The 22302-nt window shown below is 45.1% G+C and overlaps 1 protein-coding gene across 2 annotated transcripts in view; it reads right to left on the bottom strand.

The window, feature by feature from the left end:
* SORCS3 (sortilin related VPS10 domain containing receptor 3) overlaps positions 1-22302 on the bottom strand; it is a 280892-nt gene that overhangs the window by 238375 nt on the left and 20215 nt on the right. Inside the window, exon 1 of one of the 2 annotated variants that reach the window (XM_035330192.1) lies at positions 21635-21735. The exons of the other annotated variant lie outside the window; for it this stretch is intronic. The gene's annotated coding sequence lies outside the window, so the exon portion shown is untranslated. Of the gene's footprint in view, positions 1-21634; positions 21736-22302 lie in introns of those variants that run through there. 2 annotated transcript variants of the gene reach the window in all.

The raw sequence follows: 22302 nt of genomic DNA, 5'->3' as shown, positions 1-22302 counted from the left end.
CTCCTGTCCCGCCACTGACCTTGAAGAAGTCAATTCGCTTTCCTATGAATTTATTATCCTTCCCTAGACTGTGCTTCCACCCCCTTCTTTTTTTACACTATCCAGGTCACAGGTCTTATGAATAGGAAGGAAGGCCAAAAAGCAACTAAAAAGTCAATTTAACCTGTTCCTTTCGCTTTTCTCCTACTTGTCACCCCAGAAACAGGATGCTGAATTAGCCACAAGTCTTCAGCCTGGTCCCAGATGGCAATTCCCACATCCAGCCCTGCTCAGTCACAGCACTGTGAATGGGTCTCCTGGCATGACAAGCGGCGAAACATGGAAGAAACTCTTATAAGCTGACGCACCGTTCCTAAACAAAACACACACATCCCACTGCCTGGTGTTCTCCCAAGAAGGGGAGAAAGCAGCATGTTCTCTCCAGTTCATTTCCCTGAAGCAGCCTGATGTCCAGGCTAGGTTGGTCAGCTGGGTACGTCAGGCTGTGCATCTCATTGGAATTAACCCAGCTACAGTACTGCACAGAGCCACCTTCGCATGAGTGGCTAATTACCGCATAGAGCTTAATGAAGTTTCAAAAGACCTAAGCCTTTGCTCCTATCAATTAGGAGCTGGGTTTGTTACCTGCCACCATTATTCAATTAGAAGTTCTTACAAGGTGGCTTCAAGCTCACCACTGCCTGCTAAAGAACGATCAATTTGCATCAGTGCCCCTACAAAGAAAGTGCTGTGACATCCAGGTGGTGTCACCATGACCCTGCCCCTCCTCTGCCCTCCACAACGTGGACTGGTGGAGTTCATTCGCAACAAGTCTTAGTGTTACGCTGTGGATCTCTTTCCCTCTTTTCCAAGGAGACCCAATGACTAACCAACCTGAAGTAAAACCAGAAGACCAGCACTGGTGTCAGCTTCTCCAGCTTCTCCGCACGTCCAACACCAGGCCTAGAGAAGCAATTCTTAACAGTTAGAGGGCTACTCAGTGCTGACCTAGGATTCTTATTCCCCTCATTGAACACGTTTGCAGTTGATTCTGGTCTCCTTTTCTCCCTTGCTTTTGAATGCGTCTGACTATTGGGGTAACGATATTCCAATCCATGCCTCATTTGCTCACCCTGGCAGCTCCCGCCACCCAGAAGGCCAGCAGCACCCGTTGGCACTGTCACAGATACGGACCCCTTCCTGCTGTTCCCACTGCACAGCCTTGTCCTCACCCCTGCTACGGATTTATACGTTGGTAGAATTAATTAGCTCTGCCAAAACCCAGCAAACAAGCTTTCAGAAAAGCAATGAGAACAGTTTTTTGTTTTGCTGTGTGTTTTTTTTTTTAAGCTGATTCATTTCCATTCGGTCCTATTACAGAAGTTGCAGGAGTAGGAAAGGCAAAGATGCAGGTTATGATTGCCCCATTTACATTTCTATAACCCTCACTCAGCTCTCATTACCAGAAAGAACCCAGCAGCTAGCTGACAATATGGACTGATGCTTTCAATAACCGGTGAAAATCCCAAAGCAAGGGCGGGTCTGGGTCTGCATTCTCAATTTCTCTTCACTGCACAGCGCTTGCTTATTTAGATTTTATCAGGCTTTGTTTGTTAAATACACAGTTTCAGATCACATAACAGGCTTTTTTCCTTTTGCCTATAGTCCAGCTCATTAAAGATATAGAGGACCTGATGCCCTAAAGTTTTCCAGGACCCAAGAGTTTCATTTTGAAAAGAAAATGTTATTTTTTCTTACTTTTCTTTTCGCCCCACAGTTAGTCACATTTTATTTGCTATGCAGTCACCTCAGAGGTAGAACAATGAAGTGGTTAAATTGCCCACAGAAATTACACATGAGACCTGACAAAAAGGTGAAGAAGGGGGAAAAAATAAAGAAAAATCCCTGCTGCCTTTTGTGAAACAGGACAAAAAATTGGTAGGGAAAGAAGTGTAATCCACAAACCTCTAGGGGTGTATTGCAAAGAGCAGGAAAGAAATTAAAAGCAATAAATAAATAGTTGACAATGTCCATTTTAAACCATAAAAAGCAGTTTTCATATGTCCAATATGAACATTAACTACTGCTGTGTTATCTGGATGGCTATAAAAACAGCCAGCCTGTGTGAAACCAGAGCTCACATCATTAGGCTCCCACCCCACATGCTGCAAAAACGTCCATTCGTGTGCTCCAGTGGCTGTGGAGGAACCTGGCAGAGGCAGATCACAGGCTCCTATCTTCAGGCTCCCCAGTGGTCAATTACTATGCAACATGCTGTTATTATTTTTGAAGATTAAAACTAAAAGTCAAAAGCTACTCTTTAGCAGTGGAGTGAGTCATCAGGTAGATAAAGCACACACCTGACCGTAAGTTGATGCATGTTGTTCTTCGGAGCACAGAGAGCTCCCGTCTCACCCTTGTGTCCTGCATTTCAAGCTGTGCGTAGCCCAGCAATGGATGCTTCTTGGGGCTGCAGCCAGTGCTTCCACTCTCTGCTGTGCAGCTCTCCCACCCAAGCTGAAGGACACATTTCGCTGCAGCCCCCTCAGTTTTGCTCCCTTTTGAGCCATCAGAAGACTGCTGGGCTCAAGACATCATGGACTTGCTGCATGACACAAAGCACGTGCGTTTGGGGCCATTGCTGCCCCGCTCGTTGGGTGACCTCTTCTTTGGGATGCTCGCTGTGGGTGTGAACATCATGGTTATCTTCCCAGAAAAGCGCCAAAGCCAGGCTAACACACAAACAGCAGGTCCTTCCTGGCTTCTGCGTAGTCCTGGCAGGCCATGAACAATACGGGTCCACGACCACACTGAGGACAACAAACAAGCCTGAGAAAAGTTCACGCCCTGACCCAACCATTTACCATTTTGAAGCACAAACAGGGAGGCTTACCTGGCCAGCTACATTGGCTGAGCCTCCATCAGAGTCAAAACCTCAGGCAGCAGAACACGGGGCTCAAAACTGGGGAGATCCAGCTACTTACGCACATCTAACTGCTGCAGCAGCAACCCCAGCTGCTGAGGAACCTTAATGCAGCAAGGCAGCGGTGTGGACCAGCAACAGCCTCTTCTCCCCCAGCACATTATAGGCAGGAATAATACATTAATACATTAAAGGTTTATAACCAGAAAGTCCCCGAAAAGCAAGCGGATTTACCACTGCTTAACTGTGAGTCGTAGGCAGTATCCCCGGTAGGCTGAGAAAAATCAGTTCAAAGGTCTTGGATTGAGCAACGTCCTCCTTTCCCCTGGAAACGGAACAGGCCAAGCAAGCCCCAGCATGCAGGAAGCAGTTCTGCTGGGATGCTGACGGTAAATGATGGATAACAAGCAGATTAAAAGGATTTAGAGAAAGCACTGTTTTTCAACAACATCATGCATGTTATTACCAAATGGATTTCCTGCACGTTGGTTTTTCCCACGTGAGCTATTAGTAGCTGAGGTTGGAAGGCTGGTCGTCACTAGCAAATTCAATGTAATTCCAAAATTACAGCAGTCATTAAGTTCAGAAAGTCACAATGTCAGCCAACAAGCTGACTATTCACACTGTTCTGGCAACAAAACACATTCCCAACAAGGTGCCCCTAGCAAAACCAAGGATCTCACAGCGTACGCGACCAAAGCAGAGATGCTGTCACATGACAGTAGCCTCTGATGAAGCCACACGCTGTCACTGCTGTTAGACTACAGACAAAACCTAACCAAGCTGCTGTAGATGCAGAGACCCGTGACGTCCTCTGGCCCCCACAAAGGAGATCAGGTTAGACAAGCCTGAAGTCTGAAGAGACAAGTGAGTTTAAACATTTCTTCTCCCAGTACATCTTCCTTTTCCTCTCAACAGGCTGTAGAGATTAGGAGCATTTGGGGAACCCCACCTAGTATCAGACAATAGAATCTTGGGCTAATTCAACTGCAGGTTGTGATTCCAAAGCCCTTTAACCAAGATACAGCCACTGAAGATTTCCTAAGGCTTCTCTCAACTTGCTCATGACTTTGCCATCATTCTGGAAGGGTTTTATTATGCAGATGAGAACAAACAAATAAACAAACAACAACAAAAAAAATAGAAATTTCACTCTTTTTTAGGGCTGCCTTTCAATCACCCTTCATAGAGTTAGGCAGGGAAAAAAAAAAAAAATAAATAAATAAAACACACAAACAGGTTCATGGCTTTTATGAGGGAAGGGGCAGAGCGAGGACAGGCTTAGCCATTACACTGAGGATGTAGCAACATCATCTGAAAGGATACAGCAGAAAAACTCCACAGCTGGCTTCCTTCTGGCTGGTCCATGCCCAGGCACAGCGCTTTGCAGAGACACAAGCTCGTGTACCAGAAGCACTCTGCCTGCAGCAGATGAACGGGTATCCGCACCCAAAAAGCCTCTCTCTACAACTCCAGCTATGACCGCTCAACAACAGCATCAGCACAGCTGGGCAGCTACCAGTTCCTCCTCCCAGAGATAGGTCTGCACAAAACTCGAAAGCCCAGAAATACAGCCAGCCTTCAAAGAAACCAGGAGAACTTCACAGAGAGAAGGAACACCAAAGCTCCAGTAGCTAAATACAAGGACCCACAACCAGACTACAATCCTACTTTTGCATAGTGGGCAAGTGAGGCTCTCTAATGTCCAGTCTCTTTAATCTCTAATTACTATAGTTGTTTATTCCTGGACCAAAGCCTGATCTGCTTATAGATGTATGCTTATATAACCACACCGAAATGGTAGTGAGCTTTACTGGGGTGCTTATTATTAACCAGGTGGACCAGAACAACCTCCACTCCAAATGCAGTTTACCAGGAGGAGGATGCATCAGCAGCACTGAAGTCATGCAGGCCGTGCGGGCTGGCAGGGAGGAGGAGGGATGTAGTGAGTCACCCACAGCACCTGTAGGAGGCAAGGTCCTGCTAGACCCCTACACTACATCAGCTTTTTATTTTTCCTTTCCTTAATGCCTTGGGTTAACCAAGGCCAGACAGGCTACAGGGGATGGACCAAACCGTTTTGACACTTGCAGAAGACTGTTACATCCCACTCCAAGCAGATTGCCAGGAACAGAAAACAAGCTAGGGACTCCTGGTCTTCCCCCAGCCCTCTCATTAAACCCAGCCCTGTTCACATCTGTGGTGGGCTCACATCTCTTTTCCTGGACCTGCACCCACTGGGGGAACACCGGTCTGATGAGAGCAAATGAGGTTTCTACCGCAAGCATCACACAAAGCCTGGGTAAGGAACAGCTGGGGATACCGGAGAGGCGCAGCCACCTCCAACCAACACCTCTGCTAGTCACAGTTTAAGCTTCAAACAGACTTTTGCCCTGCTACATGAGATCGCACTGCTGTGGCTGTGTATTGCAGGGATAGACCCCAGTTTTGCACACGATCAGTGCAGGGCATCATCCTGTGGGGTGTTTGTGAACACAAGGTCCTGCTGTGTGGGACGGCCCCAGCTGCCTCTCCCCAGCCCCACACAGACTCCACCGAGCCAGGGCTACAGGGGCTGCTCAGAGAGGTGGCATCGCAGAGCAGGGGAGAAGCTTCTGCACTGCAAACATTTTAGATCCAGGCCTAAAGCCTTAATCAGGCAGAGAAGAGGTGGTAAAGGAGTCACCCGAGTGAGCCAGAGGAGAGCGGCAAGCTCTGCATATGATCCAGACTGGACGTTAGGAAAAACTTCTTTACTGTGAGGGTGGTCAAACCTCGAACAGTCTTCCTAGAGGGCTGGTTGATGCCCCATGCATCAGTGTTCACGACGCATTTGGGTAATGCCCTTAATAGCATGCCTCAACTTTGTGTTAGTCCTGAAGTGCACAGGCAGTTCCTTCAGTCCCTGAAAACTGAGCTACGCTACACCAACCCTCATCAAGAAATATCACCCAAACACATCCCTCCGTGACCTCCCCGCCCCCCCAAATCAACAAGCAACATTTTGATTGTCTCATTTTAAAGCTGAACTTTTTAAACAAACTATAACAAAGCTTACGTGAGGCTAATCACTCCCTGATTCCTCTGGCATTCATTGTAATAGCACTAATTACAACAAACACATTTAAAATTAATGTGCATGTCATATGCATATATCAATTGCATTCTAATTTACCATTGATTAACGTCCATGGGCTGAACGTGCTTTAAATAATAAAAGCCTCTGACTTTGCTTAACCCTCCTCTGCCAGCCAGGCTGCTCACACAGCCAGGGGGAGGCCACGACAGGCGAGGTGGAGGGCACGACATGCAAGCCACCAGCAGCGAGTTGCAGGTCCCTGCAAGCTCTGAGCCTAGGACACATGGTAAGGATGGGGCCTCTGTCTACACTAAAGCATCTCCAGTGCCTGTCACTTTTGAAATGGGCTTGCTCTCATGATTTCAGAGCACTGCACCACTACACTATTTTAGATTTGCTTACAAGCATGCAGGATTTGATTTTCACTAACTTTGCTTTTGGAAATAGCTGTTAATGCCCAGCTGCAAGGACTCTATTGCCTGCAACCATCCATCAGCACAACGCTGCCAGCCAGGGCCATGATAAGGAACAACCCCAGGAGTGGCAAAAACCTTCAGTGAGGCCAGAGGCCAAGTTCCACTTCCACCAATACCAGCTGCAGACAACATCAAGCACGTTGGCTAACGTCTGTTGGGTCTCTCTAACTGCTCAGGTAGGAGCAACCTGTCCCACATGCAGCTGACACATCAGTTAAGCAGATCTTTGTTACCTTTTTACATTCACCGATGAGTTGAGTAAGGGGTTACTGAGAGAAGAGTTTGAACAATTCTTCGAGCTACTTGCTCTGCCCCATGCCAGAGGACACACTCATTACAGCAGAAATTTCGGACTGTGCCAGGGCCACTCAGACCCATCCACAAACTGTTGCATCCACAAAGTCTGTTTTGCATTAAGATGTCAAGACAAGAACCACAACCAGTGTTAGATTTACAGCTGATAGCATATATACAGCATCTTTCAGAGCACATCATCAGCCTAAACAAAGTGAAGAACAACAGAGGATGACACTTGCTTCTGCCCTCTGCTACACATAACCCTCCACTACAGAACAACACAAAAATTATTGGAGAACGGTTGCTTACAGATTGACCAAAACTCCTCTCAAGGACCCCAAACCTAGCACTGGGACTTGTTCAGACACCAAACCAATGTCAACAATCTATACAAAGTTAATCAGCATGTCAAATGCTTGTATGAAGGAGCTCATGAGTCATTCGTGGACAAAAAAAATGAGTCAGAAGAGATAATTTTGAAGAATGAATAAACCTGAGGAAAATCCCAAATTGCCAATGAACAACATGCAAGTAGAAAAGTGTTCAATTTACAAAATAAGTTAATTGCTATGAATTAGTCAGATGGCTCTAGACAATCAACATACCTATTGTGGGCTGCTGTTGTAGTCTGTATGTCACAGCTGAGCAATCTGAATCTCTGTTAAAGGTGCCTCTAACTGTAATGAGAGTTACTGCAATGTATAACAACATACTCTGGAGGTACAGCCCAGAAGAAAATTAGTGCCACAACAATAAAGGTGCTCTAGCTTCTCTTGTGGAGGACATTTCCTGGGCACTCTTAGCTCACAGACCCACTGAAGGCCCACGGGGAGACCATGCACTAACCCACACCCCTCCCAGGGCTCTGCACCACCAGAAAGCCAGAACTGCTGAGCCCTGAGTTTCCATCCACAAACTCACAATTAGAGAGACAAGACAGAAAAGGCCGAGGCACTTGCCAGCTCAGGAAACATCATCAGCCACCCCCTCCTTCATCCCTGTGGACCCTGAAATACCCCAGGCCCTTCCTGATAATCAGGAGAGATCACTCAACACCTTCCCACTGCAAAAAATAGAAATAAAAATCAGTTCCCCTGCACACTTCAGAAAATCCTTTGCCCACACGCATTGTTCATCTACCTGGTCACGCCAACGGTCGTGTCTTAAGCCCTCACCCCTCCCTTTATCCCACCGCAGGCAAGTACCCAGATGGTGCCAGCAGTACAACCAAAGGCAGCCCTCTCATACTGAAACCTGTAGCTGTAAAGAGCAGGAACCTCCTAAGCCAGCTTTGCCACTACAAGCGTGAGATTTGCCCCAAATCTTCTTGGGGGAAGGAAAAAAAAAATATTTCATGAAATATTGTTACAACAGGTATTGCTCACAGCTGAACAAAATTTCGCTTGGCTGCTTGCTCTGCTACCTTTATTTTCCTGCATTGTTTTTGCCACCTCCGAACGTATTTTCTCAATAATTTCTTAGAGCCACCAACCACTGACCCCATTACTACCAAGCTTGTTATCTGTCTCAGGATAAAGAACATGAGTTTTGACTACCTGCTGTCATATCAGAGCCAGGGGAATATCTCCTACCTGCAGGATGAAAGTAGAAGAAAGCCTCTCAAGTAATCCCTCTCTGCGTGCCATCACCCCATCTCCCCATGAGGCTCACCCATTAATCTATTATTGGGCCCCGTATTTGTAACCAGCCTTTAAATCCAAAATTAATATCAAGCCAGCCAGCTAAAGGCTCCCGTGATTCCCAGGCAGGAAACATGACCAGCATTCAGTATTTTACATCTGCTAACAGACCAGCTAATGCACAAGCCAAATGGATCAGTTTTCACAGTTCTGCTTGAAATGTAAAACATTTAATTACTCTGGAAAGGACTTTATAGCTATCAACACACAGGAGGGAAGAGTTAATACCTTTTTGGACCAGATGCTCAAACTCTCCCACCTGATGGCCATACAGCTCCAGAAGGACTCAGTTGTGAGTCCAGCTGAAATAGTCGTCCTGTTCCCCTCCTGCTCAAGCAAGGTATGGAAGTAGATCCTGGTGAGGTTGGGAAAGCTGAAAAAGAGCTATCTGGAAAGCCGAAGAAAACCAGGGGAAACTCATGGTCCCCATCACACACAAAGTAGATCAGCAAGCACTCTAAGCGCACAGTAACACATCCTGAGCCAGAAGAGCCAACCTGCACTTAACCAGCTCAGAGTCAGGCTGGAGGTGAAGCACAACTGCTGAATTGTTACCCTTAAACAAACTCCCAAGCTCTCTTCTACTACTTTTTCTTACAGTGTGCTGGGTCACAACAGGCAGGTAACAAAAAACACCTGTGGTGGCCAGAACTCCAAGAAATTACTTTGAAATTACTTGCAAACAATTTTTGCAAGTGCTCAAAGCTTCAAATAAGCACATGCCACGATGCAGCAGTGCTGTTTCAGCCAGGAAGACCCCGATCCTTCTAGACATTGCCGAGACTCAGATGAATAGAAGCAGAAGGAAAAGCTTCTATTCTTCAGAATAATCTTCATTCCCATCAGCTCTTGGCTAGTTTTGAGTTTACCTACTAGTAACTCAGTTTTATCTCACAGAAAGCAGCAGCCTTCCTCCAAACTCTCTGGAAAGAGTGCTGCCTTTTGAGATGCCATGAGATACGGTGTGTCCCCAGGCAGTGGGGACCCAGAGATGCCAACTGTGGTGCTGGCCCATGGGGCATAGGAACAGGCTGAGACCAACGCCAGAGCCTCTGCTGGCAGCAGCTGGATGGGGTCAGACGGAAACACTGTGTAGCCACAGCTTTTAACTGTCCCGTTAGAGAAATGTTCTTGTCATGGAGTCTTCTGCTAAATTGTTCAAAATGTTCGTGAATGAGCAATTCTGCAAGGTGGTAAAGGCTAATACTGTTGTGCTACTGCCATGTAACCAACAGGACTAAAATCCAGCCCACAACAAGAAAATTTACAGACAATGGATTTGCATAACCTGAGTTTTGCTGAAGCTCCAAAAATAGATGGCTTCAACTCCCTGCCAAATATAATGGAGTGACAATGGGACAGCATTATTCATTCTGCTTTCAGGTCCTTTGCTGGAATGCTTTAAGAACACGATTGGCCAAACCTAAGATGTTTTAAGCAAGGGATTTTTTAAAAGGGACAACACAACGTACTGCCAGACAAGCTATTGGAAGGGCTAAGGGTAGAGAAAGCTCAAGTGATCAATAACTGTGATGAGTTATAAGGCACATAGAGCACTTTGAAACACTTCAGTACCTAAATATTAGAACTTGTCAATAATTTTCCTTCTAAACATCTTTCTAATAGCGTATGCCTTTGACCAAAGGCAAACATTTCTCTGCCTTTTTGATCTAAGCATTTCTGTGCTTTATTCAGCTGGGGAGAAACCACTTCAGTTTGTTATGGCTGGAGACAAAAAAAAAAAAAAAAAAAAAAAACACTTTTTGCTTAATAATGCTTTTTGTAAAGTGTTAAAAAAAAACACAGCATTTCAAGCAAGCTTTTGCCTCCTCACACTTTCTTCCCCAAAATAACTTAAGTAGAACGGGTCAAAGAAGTTAAGAAAGAGATGGAGGAAGAAGCAAATAACTCAAACCCACGGGAACAACAAACGGTTGGCAAAATGAGTACATATATGTATTTACTGATCCAGCCTTTTCCAGTTTTTCCTGCCCTGCATAAGAATAGCTTTAAAGAAGATAAAAAAAAAAAAAAAAACACCACAAACACACCAAAAAAAATAAATAAATAAAGGAATTCCCCCTACCTGGTGCAGGACAGCACCAGCAGTAAAAAAGCTATAAGCTCAAAGACTAATGAGGATTACAAACCATAAAGCTTCCCCTAGGAATCTTTGTGTATCTTGGAATGATATAACTTGAAAATCAAAGTCCCAAGATCATACATGGCTGATGTCTAATCATCAAAACTTACAGTTTCCCAGAGCAGCAAGATGACAAAATTCAATTACGTTTCTTCTTTTTCTTTCCAAAAGCAGAAGCCAAGCAGGAGGCAGCAAAACCAGCACCTGACTGCATAGCAGGACAACAGCCACACACACAAAAAAAAATGTGGTCACAAACCTTTTAAGAACCAGTTCAGATCGCTGGCTCTTCCCATTCCAGGTCACTACATTAGGCCTCATACAAAGTGACCTGCACCGATAAGAGCACCCATTCCCTCAAGTTTTGGACACCAAATCTCCAGGTGGAAAGTCAAAGCCTGCAAGGCCTTACAACCTCTTCACCTGGCAGGATACAAATCATTTTCCCTCAGGCTTTACTGTCTTCCTGAGGTTCGTGGTGTGTGGCCAGTAGCATGCACAAAGTAGCTGATGAGGCCTGGGACAGGAAATCACCATCTTCCCTAAGGGTCACTCATGAAGAAATCCGGAACACCAAGTAAACTGTGCTTGCAGCAATCTCATTTTCTGCTGTCACTCAGTCAGACAGGGGCCATCATCAAAATCAAGCGTCTGCAGTTTGATACAGCCTGAATGGTTTAACTTTAGGGGATAAGGCCAAGACGGGTAATCTTAAGGAAATAAAAAGGCCACAGGGTCACAATGTAATGCTGAGCAAAGTATTTGCAAAGTTTAATGTGTAATGTAACCATACTAGAGAAAAATAGCATTTACTCCTAAGAGCACTGGTGCAAAGAAAGGGGAGAAAAATCAGCCATGCCTGAACACAAAAGCCAAATGGGAGTCTGCCGGCTGTGGCAGGAGGCAGTCAGTAGAATCACTGCAATCTCAAGCAATCTGTATGGGTTACACAGAATAATCATCTCATTGTGTTTCAACAAATCACCAATTCCACCAAGTGCTGAGGCTAACAAGGCTCCTGTCGATACCAGTGGTTTCTCACACAGGAATTCAATACTCGGAGAATCAACCTCCATCTGTATTATCCAAGGACACTAGGAAAAAAAAAAATACTCACATGGGGGTGGCTCCTGTTCCCTCAACTCCCACCCCCAGGTAATCCCTACCCTTGAGCAGCTGTGGGTGCAGCTTGCAGTTAGAAGCTTCTGACAATTTCCTCCCAGATAAACACCAACTCAACGTGTTTTGCAGAAGCACGTTCATTTCTGTGAGCCTTCTGCTGAAACGTAAGCCATCCTCCCAGTCCTCGGCCAACTGCCAGGAGAAATCGACCGTCATATGGTGCAGAGCAAAGTGTGGGATGATGTAGCTAAGTCTTTGGAGGTTGAACTACTCAGGCTTCCAACACCCACAGCTCCCGGGCAGCTCTTTCTGTCATACACTTTGCAAAACCCAAGTGTATTAAAGGCTTGTGAGAGTCACATCGGCTGGCCCCCAACCCTGCACAGCCTGGGGAATGAAGATACTGCAAGTCCTCAGAGAACTCCATGGCAGGGCTTCCCCAGAGCTCTGACTTTCATACAGTACTGCAGAGATTTTTTTTCCTCCGTGAAATTAGCATCAGCAGCAACACAAAGGATTTCAAAGCAGTCCCTGGAAAGCACGCTACTGCACTAGCTACCATACCCCAGAGGGAAAAGAGCTTCGCATTTTGGTAAGAACTTTTCCCCTGCGCTTACTTGGCCAGTTAATAAACCAGTTCCCAAACTTGGTATCAAAGGAACTTTGTCAACTCCGTCATCTCCAGTTACCACAAAGCAGCCACATCCAGCTGACACGCTCGCTTGGCTGATCAGTCAGCTTCCATAAGGAGTTACCATTCCTTGGAAACTTCCTTTGTGTCTTCCCAACAGCAGCAAGTTGGCTAAATATTACACCAAATTTAATTAGCTAATACAAGAACCTGTTTGACATCACACTGAGATAGGGCAAGGTTGCTCCAGCAACAATCATTTACATCGTCTCTGATGAGAGACAGTAGCTCTTTAAATCATTCAAACCTGACTGCAAGACCACATCTTACAAACCCCTAAAGCTTCAGTGTTCAATTACCAAATCCTTTGCTCAAAGATCAGGAAAATTGTCTTCCTCTGGGGAACTACGATAATGAATCAGTAAGAGCACAGATATACCACCATTTTCTAGAGCAGAGGAAATCCGAACTCTTTGACTACTGTCCCTGAGACTCTCTTTCATGCTAAGTGTCCTCTCTTCTTGCAGACGTTTGATGCCTGTGGGCACACTGGAGTCCAAATGGTGACAGATGAGTGCAAGATAATGACATTTGTAGACAGTCACCAATTCATGGCAGTGTCACAAAACCCTTGTTACCAGCAAAGTAACAAAAACAAAGCAGCATTCAATACTTCATAGAAGTTGTCTGATTTGGGGTATTGTTTTTGTATTATTTTTTAATTGAATCAGTGTTACGTTGCTACAGCCACAAGTGCTTAGGAGTGTAATGGTACTTTGATGGCCAGAAACTCCTTAAACAGAGCAATTAAGGAACATTTTGGGGAAAAAAAAAGAAATAAAATTAGTGCCTCCAGGAATAAATCTTCAAAACGCAGCAGACAGATATGTCAGAATAATGAACCAACATCACAGCCCTGTATATCAAAGTCATTTTGGCACCAAGAACATCACACATGCAGACAGGCCTTAGATATCCCCATGTATAAAGGCAGATGGCCAGAGCCTAGGGACTCGTAGGTGAGCAGTGCAGGAGAAGGAACAAGTGATCAGAGAAAATAGGTCAGGCCCTACAGCAAAGGGCTGGTCTAGAAGAAGGTGAGAGAGGTTCCACTGACTTGCTCTCTGGAATGGGTGTACACATCAGATGTATCTGGATGAGTATCATAACTGATATCAGTCAATATGAAGATGCAGACCATGGAGATCTGGGAGAAAAGAGAGGCTCTATAATGTCTTTTAGCCTACAGATGCTTAAAGCATGTAATTCTGTTGCTCAGAAATCAGATTTTTATCCTCAGGAGTGACACTGCTGCTCATTGTCTCAGAATCTCCTAAGTTTAAAAAAAAAAAAAAAAATCTCTCCTTAGCTCTTCAGAGCAAACAGCAGGTTCTTGTACAAGAGACAGAGCCAGTTTTATAGGAGCCTAGCTGCCTTCCAACAGGAGATAGCCCTCCCCCAGGTATGGTTCTGACATTTCAGTCCCACAAAATCCCTTATTCCACTCCCACACCTCCACAGCAGGTGATACTCACTGTGTGTGAAGAATTCCCTTCTGTGCCAGCATGCTGCGAAAGCAGCCCAAGCAGCAAGTTTCTGCCAAAACCAAAATCCACGCACAAAAGGCAAACAGTAACTTGCACTTCAACAAGCACGAACATTTGGAGAGCTAGCCAGAATTCACCAAAAGCATTTCTAGTGCAAAGTCCCATTAAGTTCTTCACAATACCCACACACACCTCCATCCTGCTCCCAAACCCTTTTCTCCTGAGGACTGATCCTTGGTGATTTCACCAAGCTTCTTCTCCCTCTCCCCTCCCAGTCTATTCGTTTGCACAAACAAGGCTCCCCTTTCCTTTTGCATGCCTGTGCCTACACAGAGGAGTAAGATGCATGCTGGTGGCCAGGATAGAATTCCCTCGGGTCCTTTGGTTAGCCCTTTTCTGTGGCTTGCAACTGGCAAGTCCTTTGTCATAGGACTTTTCATAAACAGCCCAGGTTGAGGTGGACAACACGTAAGAACTCAGCTGGAGAAAACTGAGCAAAGTTCAAGCAATATGCTCAAGGATATTGAAGCTCCTGGGACCTCCTTCCAAAAGCACCAGTTTAAGATGAATCTTTAACACTGGATCTCTATAAAATCTCCTAGACAGAGAGTAAACACTAAAGCAGGATTATAACACAGGCAAGAACAGCAATGCCAGTTTACTAAATATGGGGATCTGCACTGTTCAATGCATCATCCATTCCCAGCTGGAAGTTATGTTTGCACCAAAAGTTCACTGACAAAAATTTTTGCCCCATCAGCCAGACTTCGGCACTGCCCCAAGATCCGGTAGGACAGCTGCAAAGTATGAGATCTCTCCACCCTGAGAAGACTACTTGTTTAAAGATAATTGGGTGATTCATTGAACATCAAGTTTTTAAAAATTATGTCACTAGTCCCACAGAAACATAAGGGAGGCCAGACCGAGCCAGACCACGGGTCCATTTAACCACTATCTTGCTTTCCAGCAGTGGCCACAGACACCTAAGGAAGAACAAGGTCAGACTAAGTACACGTAGCATCAGCCCCAATACTCCCAACAGCACCTGTTATTTGCAACTAAGAGGGTTCTTTGTGTCCATTCTGGTGGCTGGGACTGTAACGGGCCACTACCATAATTTACTACAGCTGAACAAGAAGAAGAAACAAAACAGCACTTCTATCCACAGAGCTGGTGCTCTGTCCCAATTCTACCCAAAACCAGATAATCATAAACTACTTTGCATCTGCATAGATCTGGCATGCCACACATCTGGAAGACACCACACACACACTCCTGCCATCTGTCTGGACTGCGGATGTTTGAGGTCCCACAGTCCCACCTGAGCCTCTCCACCTGCCCCGTGCTTTGAAGTCACAGGCCCAGACAGGCCCGTCACAAGCAAGTCAGTTACCACACAAATTCCTCCTCAGCTGAGCAAAAGTAGTTTGTCATGGCCAAGCAAATGGAGTTAACTTGTATTTTGGGATAACATTTTGCTACCAGTTTACCAGCCAGGCAGTTACCACAGCTCAAGGAGCTCGTGGGTACCTCCAGATAACAGCCGATGATCTGTCCGCCCCCACAGTGGAGCCCTTCGAGTTTGTGTTGCCTCAGCAAAAACACCTCAGAAACAAAACCAGTTTCATCCTTAATACAAGCAAACATTTTGCTATTTGTTTAGAGGCAGAAGAAATGCAGCAAGAAAAAAAAAAAAAAAAAAAAGCACAAAAGCACTTTCTAATTATTCCTTTTCCAGATAATTAACCCAGGCACATATTTGCAAGTTTGCAGGTTTTTTTCAAAGACACAGAGACTGAGCATATGAATGCCCTTAGTTTTATGTTGAGACTTACAGCTTCTCTTGCTGCCAGTAAATTACTGGAGGAAAAAAAAAAATCCTGTTGTTGAAGAAAACGACCATAAAACAACTGCGCACTACTTGGCTACAAGAGGAGAGCGACTGGATGGGAGCAGGGGAAAACATCCCTAGCAATACCAGATTTGCATTATTTTAGGGTCAGCTTTAATCCCAGGAGGGTAAAGGGATCACAGCAGCGCGTGAGAAGAGCGAGCTCCCTGAAATCCAGCGCTCTGTGACATCCAGCCCTCAGCACGCTTCCGTCAGGCTGCGAGGAGAGAGCAGGCCGAGGCAGATGCACATGTGGTTGCCATGGAGTTAGGGCTTGGAGGGGATGCACAGCACCGCACAATGCCTCCACGAAGGGATACAATTAACCCTTGAGGGGGCTCTCTCAACACCTCCCTGGCCAGATAAATTCATGTATTAACCGCATTAAGAGTTCCTTTAATTACCCGAGAAGTCCAATCAAGGAACAAGAGGCAGAGGACCCAAATCCTCTGGGACCCCAAGGGACTCTGAGATGCTTTGCAGACCCACAGCTGGCTTCAGGGGTCTGTGAGCATGAGGTAAAAGGGCTAAGAACAGGTTAAATTTTTAACAGCGACAAAGGCTTGCTAAACTCTGAGCTTGTCACCATTTCATAAAACCGACATCTGTATTTCAGTTCCATGGGAGGAAAAAAAAAAAAGCCAGAAAGACTAAGTAACCATGATTTTTGAAAGGCCCAGAAAAGTATAGTCATGGCACATACACAGCTCTCCCAGTTCCTAGATAAGGCTGCCTCTCAGCTCCATGCTCACTCCTCTCCCAAGCACCGTTTCCTGCAGCTCTGAGCACCTTCCTCATTCAGTGGGGGCTGGAAGGCTCTCAGCACTTCAGAGGCCTTCACCAAAATCCAGACCCACTGAGTGCCCTCCTACCCTACAGCAGATGCTTCCTGATAGCTGGATCATCCTGACCATATTGACAAGACTGGGCATCCTGTGGCAGAACTTACCTTCAGCTCCTGAGCAGAGGCTGATGCTGGCAACCTTGCTGGTTCCTGTCAGTCCCCCCCGGATAAAGTTTTATGAATACAATCAAGTTTGGGTTGGATAGTTTTAACTCATCCTACTTTTCCTCCTCCTCCCCCTCTAGATTCTGTGTGTAAAAAGTTCAGATTGACAGGTAGGAGTTGGCTGTATCTGCTCAGGATGAGGTTTATCATTCTGCCAAGCGATGAACAACAGATAGAAGAAGGGAGTGGAGATGCGCCTTGTAAGAGAAACAGCTTAGACTGACACACAACAGCCAGCTGCTAAGGAAAACAAGCTAGGATTGGAGAGATCAGAGAATGGAGGTGGACAAGGGGGGAGGATCATGCTTTGCAGCAGATCATCTCTGCAAACTGTCCTTATAGCTCAATGCTCTGCCAGGTCCAGGGGAGGAAGAGCAATTGCCAGAGATCCATGAAGAGATTTATTTATCCCAAGATGATAAGCATGTGCCATCAATCACCAATGAATTCCAAACATCCACATGTGGATCCATGTGTGAATCTGAAAAGTTCAAAGAGCACCGAAGTCCTAGGAACCCTGGGCAAAGGCCTTCCTCAGTGCAAAACATCTTGACATTTTTGGACTTTTCCTACCCAACAGCATCATTCAGCACTATGAAACAGCCATCACACTCAATGCAAGTGCACAAAACTCATATGGGCAACAACTGGGATGAGGCTTGCACAGGACATGCTGCTCACAGTTTGCTTCCAAGACTAAACAAGGAGGAACTTCTCAAAAGAGGATCTCCAGAAGCAAAGGGGAAAAAAAAAAAAAAAAAAAAAAGAGTGCCAGACACATTTGAGCTTATGACTGAAGTCATAAAGCACATTTAATGGACCATCCCGCCAGCGCTTCCAGGAGATTACAAGAGGCTGCTGGATTTCCAACTCCCTGCAGAGTTTCCCAGCATTGTGTGTGTGTGTGTGCGCGTGTGTGTGTAGATAATCAAAGTTTCTATTTTCTCCTGCCTACTTAAGACAGTCTTTCAGCGTGCATCCTCCTACAATGTTATTTTTACCTGCTCCTAATCAGTGTGTTCTCAAACATCGAGACTCATAGAAGAGCAGTTCAACTCCTTCAGAGCACAGCCCACGACACTGAGTAATACCTGCATGGCAGCTCTTCTCCCAACACCCAGGGTATCGTGTCTTGTACAGCACTGGGGAGAGGATACTGACACACAAAAGAAAAAAAGCTGGGTTAGCTTTATCACTGCATTGTTTTCTCCTGTCTTTTTCCTCTTCTCCCACCATAAAACTTTTCTCTAATAATGTTTTGCAGGACAGAGAGAACTGTCCTCAAGCCTCAGAGTGCTCCCATTCAGTGGAGAAGCTCAGCTGTTGCAGTGGGGGCCTTAAACATTCATCATATTCCAGTCTGAACTAAGAAAGGACATGTTATAGCCACCGGCTAACTAATATCACTAAAAGAAGAAAAGCAGGGACGGGAGCTAGGGCAGAAAACCAAATGCCAAACTCAACAAGGGGTAATAGGCTGGAGATGAGTTTTGCTCACACAATACAGAAGACGTGTACCAAAAGTCAAGGAAGCGTGGACTCTTGGCTATTGCAAGGAGCAATATTGCACAGCCTGCGGGTAAAAAAATACCCAAATTATTCAATTTTTGAGAAGGTATTTGAAAAGGATATGATTTCTGATCTCTCTCTCCAAGAGAGCAGAACAAGAAAACACAGGCTGAGAGGGGTGTTATCCCTCACAGCCTCAGTCACAGTCCTGGCTAGCACTGCAAACAGATTTGTGGCAGTCTGAGCCAGGTGTCCCCCTGCCTTCTCTACTTATTGCCAGCTGTATCAGTCTGAGCCCAGATGCTTTACCACAGGCCTTGAGAAAAATTCCCATTGCAGTCTGGCCATGTTAGGTCACGGATGCTGTGAAATCAGTATGGCAAACGGCCTGCTTTTAAACTCATGTTTAGAGGCTGGCAAGATACTGCAAAGCTTACCATTCTCAGGTTTTCACCATCCTGCACCCTTGCTCTGAAAACACATTAAATTCCTTTCCTGGTTTTCAAGAATAGACAAAACTTCCCTTGCAATAGTCCTTAATTCATCTGATTTTGCAAGCCCTTTCTTTTGTCAGCATAAAGAAATAATTTCAAAACAACCAAGTTCCTAGATGACACATTTGTAACAGAGAACTTGCTCCAGTGCCCCAAACCCAACCACAAAGTCTTTGAAGACAGCCCCAGTAAGAGATGTGGCCAGCAAGGACCAGGTCACACCAGTACCACAAGTACCACATTTGAGAAAGGTGGCATCTTTGCACATGAATGCTCTGAGCAAATCTCAGCTTCCTGTCAACACACACTATTTAAACCTCTGACATTTTAAAAGTTGACCCCATGGATTGATTGCAAGCAGTTCAATATAAACATTCAGCACATGATACTTGATATTTAAACTTCCTAGCTTAGATTATAAGAGTTGACAGATTTATTTATGACTGCAGCTGATTGGAAAGTATTTTGTGCTTCCATTTCAAGTTTCAACATTTCCCCTATTTTTGTACACATTTGTCATACACTTTTTTAAAATTGCTCAAAATATTTAAAACTTCTCCCAGCACTGCGCAATCAAAACCGAAAGCAATTTCCTAAGAAAAAGCCATAAAGCACTCTGTTATAAAGTCCTTTGACTAAAATTGAAGCTTTCCAAGAAATTTTCTATTTTTCTTAGGAAAATCGATCACACTGATCACAAAATTACTATTGATGTATTTTTCATTCTCATCTCCATAAGACTTGTGGTATTGGTTTTAGTTCTAGTTTTGAAGTGGAAATAGGTATAGCTTAAGTAAAGATTCTATCAATTTAATATTTTTCATAAAACCAGTAAACTGTCCTACTAAAATATTAGTCCTAGTAAAAGGTTATTTTTAATATTTTTCAATGATGCCACCTAAAAATAAAATAATAAAAAAACAAAGCTACTGTCACTTTAGATTGTTATTAAAATGTGTTATTAATATGTTTTTCATTGTGCCTTCCTTTTTTCTTCCTCTGTCTAGCTGCAAGAAGAACAAAGCATTTTTGGGGAAGACACTTTGACATCAATTTTTAATATGTAGTTTCCTAACAAAATATTCGTGTTCCTTACTGCAGTTTACTTTCCTATGAACACCAACACCAGCAACAGAACACGTCCAAGATCAACCCAAATAAATTAACTCTGCTTCATTTGGGTTCTACTTTGCCCAAATTCTCGGTCATTTCTCAGTCAGCTCAGAGATCAACCCTTGACACCCCCCAAGGAGGCTCTCCCAGTTCTCTCTTGCCCAAACCAAAACAAAGAGGCAGTAGACTGCATGCTTCAAACTCTTTACCATTGCATTAAATTAGAATTTACATAAGTGATGGCAGGGTAACACCACTGAAAGGCTACGCTTAACTTGCAGGGCAATATCTCAAGAGATCAGACGTCACATGGGTACTGTTACAATCCCTAGGCATCTTTTTATACTTTCTCTTTGCATTCAGGGCTTGCTGCAGCTGTAACATGGATGCAAGGAACAGCATGGGGACAGAGTCCTCCCCCAGGCACCTGACCCAAATCAGACCCAGCTGGCTACACCTAAGTTAGGAGCAACCAGCAGTCCATGCCTAGGAGCAGATCATTTTCCCCTCCGTGTCCTTATCTTTTCAGTTTGGAGTAGGGAAAACAAGCAAGAAACACTTTCTTCTGTCACATTCCCAGTAACATGCACATAAATATGTAAAACAAACTGGACATCATCTGGAAATTCAGAGGAGCTGGGCAATATCTTTGCTGAGACAATCACCCCGTAAGTGCATTTCACAGCCTAAGACTACAATGAAAGTGAAAGCTAAAGAAAGATGAGTCAACTCCTGTTTATTTTTTCAGTAAGCAAGGCTTCAGACCAAGCCTTGGGTGGTTGCAATTACATCATACCCTCTAACTGTGATGAGCAAAATCTGTTTTGTAGCAAGTGGAAACAGGCTGATAATGTCTGATGGCAAAACATAAGTAGTAAGCACCAGAAGTAAGTGTTGCAGATAAACAAGAGGGAGGTGTTTCTACCAGGACAGATCTGCTACCAGCAGATAGAGGGGTCAGGTTGGCACGTTCATTCAACACATAATCTGCTTGGATCCCTCTGTTTATAGACCAGAAAGTTTACATACATCTTCTCTCCTTGAAATCCAATTAATCTATTTACTACCATCAGTTCTCTCCAACAAACCCTTATATTGCAGTGAAAGCTGTTTTACTACAAAGCCTTGCCTCGGCGCTGAAGTGGTTTTATTTCTCACAGTAGGTTCTTACACTCTCCAAAACCAATGACTCAAATCCAAATATCCCCTCTATGCAGCCACTGTGGTATATGTTTATTACCATCAGAGAAACACCTCTGAGGTTAAACAGAGCTGTGAGCTTCAAGATTTTTCCCATATTGTGAAAGCAGATCTCTCTTCGAGCTCCTCCGTGGATGTCAATGCCTCACTGTCCGTATAATCAATGGGAGCCTGGCCAACACTGGCCAAGTGCAGGCTGACCAAGCAGTTTTGACACTGCCTATCAGCAAGTCCTGATTTGGGTGCTAATTTCTGTAGCCCTCCTAGACTTGGACTTCACTGTCACCCACCACCCCTACTCCCACCTTCCCCATTTTCCTGCTTGGCTCCCAAGTGACTCTCCTCCTTTAACCACCCCACCATTATTAAGACCCCAGCAGTTCCCTCTCCCTGCCCTTTCCTCAGTACATCTCCCCTTCTCTGGGGATTATTGGCCAGCTTCTGCTGAGAATTGTTAGTCACAGGCAGAAGAGATATTGGCATTTTCTCTTCCTGTTGTATTTTCTTTGTGGCTGAAATACCTGAGAGAGATTGAAGTCAGCTCCAGCCCCCTGGTGCTCTCTTCACCATTGCCTGGTTCTGAGGTAGGCTGCTCAAAGCAAACTGAATCAACAGCTAGCCCCGGGAAGCACCTGCCTCCTCTTACCCCCCGCAGCACTCTACCAATTTCCCTCACACCGCCCGGTGCCCCTGGGGCTCCCTCTCACCAGCAGCCAGGGAGCCCAGCTGAGACCACTGATTCCTCCCCAGAGGCTGCTGTGAGGCTGACCAGCTAATCAAGCAGTGCAAAGCCCTGGGGAAGCTAAGAGTCACCCTTGAGGATGTATGTCAGCCATGAGGATATATGGGGAAAAATCTTCCACAATACTTCCTCTCTAACACGACTTGCTCACAGGAGTCACGTTTTACTCTCTCTGATGTATTCTCTGTATCTGTAGAAGTCCTTGTTCCACAAACAAGCTCGTACACATTCTTGCCTAGGAGAGGCACTCTTAAATTCACAAGCCTTCCCTAGAGCTGGTGTCCCTGAATTAGAAAAATCCCCCTAGAAAGCCACACAGGTTATAGATGTTCTGAGGTGTCACAGGTTGAAAACATTTGTCACCCTGCTGTCATGCGCTACGTGTGTTACGTGAGGCAACAACCAGTGACCCTGGTATGTGGCACCATGTTCCTGATTAGCTCACAA

This window comes from Oxyura jamaicensis, chromosome 6, assembly GCF_011077185.1.
Source record: "Oxyura jamaicensis isolate SHBP4307 breed ruddy duck chromosome 6, BPBGC_Ojam_1.0, whole genome shotgun sequence".
Classification (NCBI taxonomy): Eukaryota; Metazoa; Chordata; class Aves; order Anseriformes; family Anatidae; genus Oxyura; species Oxyura jamaicensis.
This window is presented reverse-complemented; position numbering and strand designations above follow the sequence as displayed.